The sequence below is a fragment of the Uranotaenia lowii genome, chromosome 1 (genome assembly GCF_029784155.1).
Source record: "Uranotaenia lowii strain MFRU-FL chromosome 1, ASM2978415v1, whole genome shotgun sequence".
In the NCBI taxonomy this organism is placed as follows: domain Eukaryota; kingdom Metazoa; phylum Arthropoda; class Insecta; order Diptera; family Culicidae; genus Uranotaenia; species Uranotaenia lowii.
Window position 1 is genome coordinate 134,217,535 of NC_073691.1, and position 9,294 is coordinate 134,226,828.

Consider the following 9,294-nt stretch of genomic DNA (forward strand, 5'->3'; position numbering starts at 1 on the left):
TTCTAGCGGTTAGAATTCGATCCGTTTTCGGTTCGATTTCCATCAGCCTGCTCGATTGCTCGAAAACAGACGATATTTTTTGCAGTGCTGCAATGAACAAAACAAAACACGAGCAGTTTTCGATGGCAGCAATCCAAGTGCGTGTTTCGATTTGGCGCGTGTTTGTTGTGAATTGTGTTGTAAAATTTGGTCTGTTTCTGCCGTTTCCGCTGTTTCTGTTTAGAAATGCTTTGAGCGTTTTACAGAAGAAGCCATTGTCGGGCGATAATTGAATAAAAAGCAAGGTATGTTTGAATGATTGAATTCTAAATAATCAAGTTTTATTTATATAATTTCCTAACCCATTATCGTCCCCATAGAAAACATCAGCCCATGCAAACAAAGCTTCCAAGGAAATGTCCCGTGTGTACGGGCTATGGTGGAATGTCATCCCGGACATCGGATCCGGATCCGAATCCCGAACCCACTCAGAGGTGGTGGCTTCACTTGGATGACTTTTAATTAGTTTTTGTCGTGATACTTCAAAGTGGAAAGCAAGGTAAGTATACCGTTGTCACAATTATTAACTATTTGCTTATTAAACTGATCTTCTTTAAGGTTTAAATTTTTATTCTTGTAGACCTCATCTAGATCCAAATTTCGATAATGTTTGAGGGATTGATTTGTAAATAATCAAGTTTTATTTATATTATTTTCTAACCCGTTATCGTCGCTATAGAAAACATCGACCAATGCAAATAAAGCTTCAAAGGAAATGTCCACACGGTACGGGCTCTGGTGGAATGTCATTCCGGACATCGTATCCGGATCCAGATCCCGGACACGCTTAGAGGTGGTGGCTTCACTTGGATTACTTTGAATCAGTTTTCGGTGTGATAGTGGAAAGCAAGGTGAGTACCGTTGTCACAATTATTTACTATTTGCTTGTTAAACTGATCTTTTGCAAGATTTAAATTTTAATTCTTGTGGATCCAATCTACACACTATTAATTTTTTTGTTAAAAAAAAATTGAAGCATCACATTTGACTTAAAATTACACTGAAGATAAACAGAAACGCTTGAAGCCATAAGTTCTCTGACATAATTGATGGACACATTCGACATAAAATTATATCATCAATGATGTAAATTTATGCCAAATCAGACGCACAAAAGTAAAGCATCTTATATGACATAAATTTAGATTGTAACAGAATTAACATCGTGTTGTGTTGAATTTTGATGACCTAAACTTTCGGAGGCATAAATCTTTAGAGGAATAAATTTTCATGAACATACATTCTGATAAAATTTCACTGTTTTCAAAAATGCTTAAATAGAATTACATTAAGTTTTGGAGCGATTTCCATTATTTAAAACTAAAATGACGTTTCAAGATTTTTTTTTACAAAATATGAAATTTTACTTGAAATATCATTTCTCTTAAAATCGGTACCTCTGAAAGCTTTAAGTATGAACATATATCATGTAAAATAAATAACATTTTGCGATCGTCAGCTGTTAGGTTTTGATAAAAGGATAAACTTTAGATAATTCAACGAGTAATGAAGATTTTTGATTATTTTTTTGTTCATTACAACAATAATACATGATAAAATTTAAAGAACCTCACTAAAAGATGAGCATAATTTCGTTGAATCCATTGTTGAGACGTGTTTCCTCGTTTGCTCAGTAACAAACAAAACATAGCGCAATTTCCAACCACATCTGTAGAAAAAAGGAATTCGAAAAGACATATTCACATATGTAATCAGCTAATCTAATTTTAATAAATAATAAACTTTGTCCGTATGAATTTATTTGAAATTATCGGAACCTGGTACTTACAATATTTAACAGCAAGTTTCATAAGAATATTTTGCACAGTTTACTACCAAATTCAAACTACAAACTACAAGACCTAAACCAGAAATATTTTTGAAAAAACAAGACCAAAACAGTCACTCGCTGAGAGTTCTAAATTTCCAAAAAGGCTTATTCATATATTAGAACCGATAAATGGGATAAAAGAGTTTCGTTTGGTTAAAATACATATTCAATAAACTTTACCCGAAAATACTTTTATCGGTGTTTTAATCAGTAAATATGAAAGAAGATTCGTTATTTAAATCAATCGATCATTGAAATAAATTCGTTAACTTGCATCATCTAGAATTATAAAAAAAAAAATTATACTGGACGTTCAGTTGCGACCATTTGAAATGTTTACCATGGGGTTGATTCCCAGGGGTGTCAGGTGTCCTGATTTTTCAGGATTTGTCCTGATTTTCGAGAGGCCGTCCTGATTTTTAAAAAATGCTTGAATTGTCCTGATTTTTCAAAAATGGACCTTAAAATGTCCTGATTTGTCCTGATTTTCGAAAAATATCTTTTTTATAACTAAATTTATTGTTAAACGATGAGAACATCAAACAAATCTTCAATAAAATAGTTTAACCAGTGAAAGCAATGAAAATCTTCGGCTCAAATGATATTTTAATGGTGTTTTTCGATATAAACTGAAGGCCAGCCTAGGTTATTCTCGCTTCAGTAGCATAATTCTAGGCGTCTTCAGCACCTATATTCGTCTTTAGTTTTGCAATTTAAGTAGAACTGCATGTTATTTTCGTCAACTGACTGGTGTCCTGAAAAATCCTGATTTTTTTGTCGCGGTGTCCTGATTTTTGACAAAATGACCTGGCACCTCTGTTGATTCCGTCAAAATTTGACAGTATCGGATGAACCCGCGGGCGGGATTCAACCCGATGAACCTCCTGGGATGCCAGGTGCTGCCAGGTGTTCTGATTGTTTGTAGAAGACAGATTTTCCAGACTTCACAATCTTGAGTTTTAAAATCAGTTTTGAATATAATCGAAAACGATTAACAAGTGCCAGGGAATGCTAAAACTTTGCTTGTGTACATTGGTGTTTTATCGATAATTATGTTTTAGAATCGGCATGGTATCTTGCAGCATTAGTGATTTTTATGTGAAAATATGATTCTTAACTCGCAAACATAATGTCTACCGAAAACTTTTTTCTTAGTTGCCAAGATTTTGACGTAGAATTACGTCTTACGGCAACACTATAGGGGGGCAAATTGAAATTAGCGAACGGATCTTGCGTCACGAAAAACGCCTCTTTCAAAGACATCCTATCTAAAGGATTATGACGTCATCACCAACGCCTGCTTTGATGGGTTTTTGTTTTCCTTTCTTACGAGAGGTATAAAACAAAGGGCTCTTTAGTCAACTCGGTTTCAGTTTCGCTTTGCGCGTCGAGGTGAACAGAGTTCGCTGCTCTTTCGATCGGTGTTTGGACCCCACCAGTGGTAATCCTACACCGATATCGATTAGCAGTTCTGTTCACTAGTGCAGCAGCATGGACCAGCCAGCAGCGGAGACGATCAGCGGCTGCTGAGCCGACCAGTTGTGGAGAGCTCCAGTGGAGGAGGGCCTCGAGAGAGATAAAGGAAGCGAATGTTATTCCTGCCCACTTTGAATAACTTCGATGTTGTGTATTGTGAGATGTGTTGTGTAATCAATGTGCGTGTGTTTTGTGAAGCTTATGGTGTGTGCAGTGTGTAATGATTATTGCGTGTCATAATCAGCACACACCATACTTCTCCCACACGCTCAAAGTTTACACAACGCAGCAATTATACAGGGTTGCCAGCGAACCGGAAAAACGGGGAAGTACCATGGAATTTCATCGCGTCCCCGGGAAACCGGGAAGTTCGGAACATAACCGGGAAATTTTCATGTTTGCAATGCATGTATTTTGGCAACGTGCGTTGATTTGGGGCAAAATTGTCAATTTCTGACGAAAAAATTTTTTTTTCTGACGAAAAGAATCTTTATTTCGCCAGAAAAAGATGACGCATACAAACCAACATACACACTCCAAGCGACGCATACTCACACACACACACACACACACACACACACACACACACACACACACACACACACACACACACACACACACACACACACACACACACACACACACACACACACACAAACACACACACACACAAACGCATCATTGCAAAATTCACAACAATTTCAGTCAGCAGTTCCTCGACAGTACAGAAATAAACAGCATGATAGGAGGAAACGAGAGGAACGAAAAGAAAATTTGCGACAGCAACTAAAAACCCCTGCGAAACAAACAAAAAACTTAACGTGTTGGACAAGCTGGAAGGTTTTAAAAAGCCAGCCACCATGCGACGTGAACTTCATTCGTTCGTTGGGCGTTCTCCCGTGTGGTCGCAGTAAGCGGCGACGTTTTTTGTTATGCGACAAAGCAGCAAGCAAAATGATTTGAGTCAGAGGACGTGCGCTGGGAATTGTCGAGATAACTCTCGAAGGGCCGACTCAGACCGAAGCGCAACAAGCTGTTTTTCAACTTTTCAATAAATTTTGAAATGTTTCCACGGTGTAAGTTTGCACAAGCCGGTAATTTCTTTCTCCATCTCTCTAAAATAAGGTTGACTGTGATAATACCACAAACAGATACCGTCGCTTACTGCGGCCACACGACGGGAAAATGCGCTACGAAGAAATGAGACTAACACGTCGCAGTTGTCGGCCTTTTAAAACTTTCCAGCCTGTCGAACACGATGGGTTCTTTGGTTGTTTCGTAGGGGTTTTTCGTTGCTTTTATGTTTTTATCGTAATCGTCCAATATTTTCATGTTTTCGCCTTAGAAGCAAAAAATCCAGGGTACAACCAAGCTCGTCTAACGATTTCTATTTGCGAACACCGAAGACCGCCACTGAAAATATAACAACCATCAGAAAACGGTCCTTTTCTGGACCACAAACTACATTAAAAAGTCCTTTTCAGGGCCACTAAACTTTTCAAGAAAGAGATTGAATACACTTGCTTCGTAATTCTACGTTTACCTGGCGGTCGTGTCTTATACACAACCTCTTCAACTTTTTTCTCTCCAACACCTGGCGCCTGGCATCCTTATGAGCTTTTAAAAGATGAACAGCAACATGCAGAGTAAACAAAAATAATCGGTATGCCATTCCGCTCCAATAAAATGTTTCGTAATTGAGAAGATTAAAATAGATTGCTATGAAGTAGTGGTAAAAACATTAATTGATTGTATAAGAAAATTTTTATTTTTATTTGTAATAAAATCTATCTTTTATAAAAATTTTAATTAATCTAAAAAAATTAATTTTTCAAAAATTTTAATTCATTATACGAGCTGATCTAAAAAGTGATTTCAATATAAACGTAGCCTTAAAGCTTACCTGTTATTTATAGATACTCTGTTGATAGTTTGTGAACATTGTTATGCTAATTATGTTTTGAAAAAATACCTATTCAAATTAGTCAAATTGAGATTAGAGTAAAGGAAAGAAATTGAATCTAGTGGTCATGTTTCAGGTAATTTTATATAAGTTTTCTTCCCAATAACTTAACTAAATAATTATTGCACACATTAGTTGGACTTAAAGATCAGCTTCCTGCTTATGATCCGAATTCAACAGGGAACACGAGGATTGCTATTTGAGGTCATTAAACACCTAGGCAGAAGTAATGTACCCTTCGATGCTTTACAGAGAATTATGAAAAACGTATGTAAGTAACTATAAACTAAATTTGAAATCTTTTGCACTCCATTGTAAATGGATTAGAACAAATTTATGGGGAAAAACATGTACCAACCGCCACGAACTTCATACTTGTTCAAAAATTGATTGGTTTAGCTGAAGTTTATATAGGTATAATGATATTGTTTATGATTAAAATGAATTTTTCAAGAATTACTCACAACGTATAAAAAAAGTAAATTTACGTGTAATGTACTATTGCCTTTTTTAAACTTTGCATCAATTTAAAAATGTAACGAACTACTTTCAATTGAAACTAGTATTTTTCCATGAATGAATAGCCTGTCCTGCTGATCAAACTATGATAGAACTAGAGAAAACTTACGGCTCAGCACCTCAATAGTTTTCAGATATCTACGAACGTTTTGTAGCGATTCTGGTTTTCGACTTCTTCACTCTTATGGTGATCGACACTATTTCAGGCGGCTAAGGCGTCCGGCTGTTTCTACGAAACCTATCTTCCTGCAAATTCTCGAAAGATACGTTAAGTACAAGCCGTTTTATTTGAACTTATGACATACATTCGTTGGCTAGGTGAGTAACAGGAATTTATCCGTTATCATTTGACTCTAGGTCTTAAAGTTGATCTGTCCTCCGAAGCCTTATCGGACGAAAACGGAAGGTGAGGTGAGTTTCAATTCCAGTCTATGAGGATATTACAGTTATTTCAGTTCGCTGCTATCGGAAACGGCTTCCTCCTCTTCGGCGCCCTAGTCGACGGTCAGCTGGGAGGGCATCCTAGAACTCATCAACATACTCGAGGGCAGTCTTAAAATCCCAGTCAATTCCATCTCGCCCTCCCAGCTGAGCGAGGGCTTAAATTCACTCCTGTGCTGCTGTGTTACATTTGCCGACAACGAAACGCTTCCACCGCACAATAAGTTTCACTTCCGGGAGTTGATCAACCGGGTGGAGAATCAGTTGCTCTCGCTACGTTCTGGGGCAGGAAGAATGTGCATGACAATGAGAAACTCCTGCTGAAAGTCGATCTGTCACTGAAGCAAATCTCGAACAGGTAATTTTAAGTCAAGTTGGTCGATTTTAAGGAGCTGTGTCAGAAGTTTTTGGCATGCTGTTTCTTCTTTCTTTCCTTCCTTCCTAACTTTACAAATCCTCTTGTATGAGGGGGTACTTTTTCGTTTGATACTCAATTTTCCTCTCGTAAGAAGCGATTGCTTCCAGGGATGATTTTAATACCTTTAACTGAACTGATTCATTCTAAAGTGGAAAAAGCACCACACCCCAATATCGTCACATTTATAACTTTTTTCCTGTGTGTGATACCTGACCTTTTTTGATAATAAATGTAAAATTAATGATGATAAATTTTTTTCTTTTAGGTCTGCTTTTGACTTGTACAACAAAGTCGGTCACTGGTAGTAAATGTCATCGCAATTTTTATCACGCCTGAGTAGCCATTATTAAGCAATCTGGTTTCGACTGACCAGCGTTATTTTAAACAACTGTTCGTTATTCTGAGATGGCCCCACGAGCTGCCCTCCGACTCTGTTTGAATCGCAACTTGTCCGTGTTCGTGTAAGTATAATGGAGATTTACTTAGTTTTTAATATCGTTAAAAATAATTTTGAAAATTTGATCATAAAATATTTTTATTTTTACATTTTAAATTACTTATTAATTAATTTTTAATAAAATTAGGATAGCTAACGAGTTCAGTGTACAATACTATTTAAATAAGTAATAAATTTGGTGCACTTTTGTTTACAGTACATTGTAAAGTAGAATTTGGAAAAAGATTTCAAAAATTTCAATTTTCCTAAATATATTTCAATTTGTCTTTTTAGGTTGACAAAAGGAGTTTTTTACCGAACGATAATAAGTGCAACATGGAGAACAGTAGCCTCAATGAATCCATGAGTTGCGTGGGCAAATCTCAGTTCGATAGTAGCGGCCAGTGGCTAGGTTCGAAAAATTATTTTTATTCACCGGTTGGTTACGAGTCGATCTGAGGCCTGGTTTCGGAATCTTCAGCTGAACCAATGCTGCAACAGTCCTATAGGAGCAACAACGGTTCGGAGAGGTAAAAGAACAAGCCAAGAAGGAGTAGAAGGCTAAGAAATTAATGAAGGAGTTTTCCCCGTGTTGGAGAAGATGGAGGTATTTGCTGCTACTCCATTTTATCGATTTTGAATGATTTGAATTTTTTTTTCCTTTTGTATCCGTAGGTGCATTTTATCCTTCAATATCTACACATCACAGGAGGACTTCTTTAATGAACGTCCTGCTAACCTTTGACAACTTTGAAATGTTCAACGATGACGATTTGCCGGTGGGCACAGCTGTTCATAGAATTTGGGAAGGCGTTGGGCTGAACTGACCGAGAAGCCGGCCACGCAACAACCACAACGACAGCAATCATCTTGGCAGCAGGATCAACAACACTCCGGATACTCATCTTGATGAAAGCAGTTAGCGTCAACCGTTTCAATTAGTTTATTAGAAGTTCGTTTAAACAGTTTGACGTTAACAATAAATTGTTAAATTGAAACTCGGTAAAATAGTAGGAAACCAAGGCCTAAAATGACCTCCTAGTGGAAATAACAGGTTTATTTAATAGAATATGTAAAAAACTGTAGGCAAATAGGATTGTAGCATGACTGCGTTAGAAAATTTCCAAAATGAACGTTCACTCGGTCTTAAAAGGTTCAATTTTGTTTAAATATTTCAAACGTTAAACCAGGAAAAATTGTTATTACTTTCTATTATTTTATTATAATGAAACAGTCATGTTTAATACTAGTTATGATTTAAAGCAAATTAGGAGAAAAATAAAAAAAAAAAAAACAAATAAATTAATATATCTTACTTTTTGAAGAAAAACCGAAAAATCTGAATGAATGGCAACAATGCTAATCGGCCCAGAAACGGTTTGAAAAACCGTTCGGTTTCGGTCCGAAATCGGTCCTTTTTTTCGGATGGACGCTATGGCAATCGGCCCAGAAACGGTTCGAAAAACCGTTCGGATTCGGTCCGAAATCGGTCCTTTTTCCGGATGGATGCTATGGCAATCGACCCAGAATCGGTTCGAAAATTTGTTCGGTTTCGGTCCGAAATCGGTCCTTTTTTCGGAAGGACGCTATGGCAATCGGTCCAGAAACGGTTCAAAAATCGTTCGGTTTCGGTCCGGAAACGGTTCGCTTGTTTTGACATTTGATCTGCTCGAACTGGTTGAAAAAACTTATCGTCGTCCGAAAAAGTGTTTCATTTTCGCGCGATTTTGTACTAAACTCGGCCCGATATCTTATAAGATTTCGGACCGATCGAGCAGATGTACGGACAAAAATCGGGCCGATTTCGGGCGATTTTTCCTGTCTGGGATAGGGCCTCTCTTATTCTTATTGTACATAAACGATATCAGCAAGCTACCTCTGCATGGTGTTCCCCGTCTATTTGCCGATGATACAGCTCTTTTTTACTCTGGCACCTGTCCAAATAGTGTTACCATGCTTATGGAAGAAGATTTAGAAGTTCTCCATAAATACTTTTCCACAAACCTTTTGACTCTCAACCTCACCAAAACAAAGTATATGATCTTCCACTCTTATCGAAAAAAAATTGAACCTCATAATAATCCCAAAATCACCGAAATCGCGATCGAAAGAGTGAACAACTTCAAATATTTGGGTATAACTCTGGATGAAACTCTGTCATGGAACAATCA

The 9,294-nt window shown here is 37.2% G+C and overlaps 1 long non-coding RNA gene across 1 annotated transcript; it reads left to right on the forward strand.

Moving 5' to 3' along the window:
- Positions 1-8,385, forward strand: LOC129739770 (uncharacterized). The gene is made up of 6 exons (XR_008735962.1): positions 1-284; positions 360-538; positions 719-890; positions 6,953-7,148; positions 7,418-7,730; positions 7,799-8,385. It is a non-coding gene; the product is annotated as an uncharacterized LOC129739770 (long non-coding RNA).
- Positions 8,386-9,294: the final 909 nt, after the last annotated feature.